The sequence below is a fragment of the Lissotriton helveticus genome, chromosome 8, assembly GCF_964261635.1.
Source record: "Lissotriton helveticus chromosome 8, aLisHel1.1, whole genome shotgun sequence".
Taxonomy (NCBI): Eukaryota; Metazoa; Chordata; class Amphibia; order Caudata; family Salamandridae; genus Lissotriton; species Lissotriton helveticus.
The window spans coordinates 1,446,050,273-1,446,051,926 of record NC_136069.1 but is presented as its reverse complement, the minus strand read 5'-3'; the positions used below and the strand labels follow the sequence as shown (position 1 = coordinate 1,446,051,926).

Here is a 1,654-nt window from a genome sequence, read left to right as displayed (position 1 = left end):
CAGCAACGAGGCAACAGGGCCGCTGAAACAACAGACGAAGAACGCAAACCAATGAAATGGAACAAAAGCGTACTGACCCCAAAGGAAGAAAGGCCGAGCGGACCCGCCGGGATTGAACCCCCGTAAGTATCAGGACCCTGGAATAATGAGCCCAAGACCCGCCGAGGCAGGGAATCGAACCCTGGTCCCGGGCAAGACCCCAGCACCAGTGACTGCCGCTCAAACCATTGAGCCACACTGAGAAAATACAACAAATGCACATTACGAACACCCATCACCTCAGGACATTCAGAAAGAATCGGCAGGAATAGACCCCTCAACCCGTGGAAGCAGCAGTCGGAAAAGGACACAGAAACCACCGCGGGAGGAATGCTCAGGGCGCCCGTGTGCGGGCAAAGCAAAACAAAAAGTGAGCATACAAATACCACGGAACACCAGGCAAAGACACCCAACCCAGAGAGCAAGACAGCAAGACCGCAACCTGCCACAGAGTGGCCACACACCGCCCCGGGCCAAAACGGCCCCAAACGCAGAAGCCAAACGGCACCCCATAGGGACAAACAAAAAATGTGTATCAGGAAAGCACACATTACTCAAGGGCCACCAGGCACTGCCTAAAACAGAGCGACCGACCTGCAGACACGTAGCCAACAGCACCTGGTATACCCAGGCGGTCTCCCATCCAGGTACTAACCAGGCCCGACCCTGCTTAACTTCTGAGAGCAGACGAGATCAGGTGCTTTCAGGGTGGTATGGCCGTAGGCTCCAATGAAAGCAAGCACGAAAATGTAACACACAGGATACATTGACAGGATTCCAAACCCTATCGACAGAGAGCCTGTGACACCCCGGGACTCGAACCCGCGACCAAGAGGCCGAACCACAGGAACACACAGTGGACACAATAGCCCACCAACAGAATACATGTAGAAACATGCCTGAACACGCTCACGGGGCACCAGGATTGAACCAAGGGAGAGGGAAACCCGAACAGAACCACCGGAAGAGGAGCGCAGATAAACCAGACCAAAAGACTGGGAGGAAACCGGGATCAGAAATCAAACCGTCGGGCACCCCAGGGCCAGATGAACCACCGAAGTGAAGCCGGAGGCGCCCGGTCCCACCCCCCGGACCGAGGCGAGGAGCCCAAACAAGGAGGCCCACAGCAAAAACAGCCTGGACCCGCACAGAGGCCCGGCGGGAATGAAAAAATAAACGGCACCCGGCAGCGCCCCTGACCCCGTCACCAAACATACGCAGGAAAGACCGGGGGCAGCCAACCCCCGTAGTGTTGGAAATCCCACGCATCGCCGAGGACGGCCCAAGGTAAGCCCGCGAAAGCGGGACCAAGCGGGGAGGGGGGTGAGGACCTGGTACAAAGAAAAAAGGAACAGAGCCGACCAGGGAGGAAAACTCGGCCGCAACAAGTATGTGCCAGCCACACAGGGCCGAATACAAAGGCCGGAGTGCACACGGGGTCGAGGCCGCAGAAAACCGGCCGCCCTTTGATGCAGACCAACCCCGCAGCAGCGCAGGGAGCCCGATAAAAACGGCATCACGCTGCACACTCCTGGGGCCAGAGCAGGGTAGTAGAACCAATCTAGCCCCCCGGAGGTCCCCATCACCACTGACAGCGAAGCGAGACAAAGACAGC

The 1,654-nt window shown here is 57.6% G+C and overlaps 1 non-coding gene across 1 annotated transcript; it reads right to left on the bottom strand.

Annotated features, from left to right (window-relative positions):
- Nucleotides 1–645: 645 nt before the first annotated feature.
- LOC144774397 (5S ribosomal RNA) lies at nt 646–764 on the bottom strand. Its single transcript, XR_013600234.1, has one exon. It is a non-coding gene; the product is annotated as a 5S ribosomal RNA (ribosomal RNA).
- Nucleotides 765–1,654: the final 890 nt, after the last annotated feature.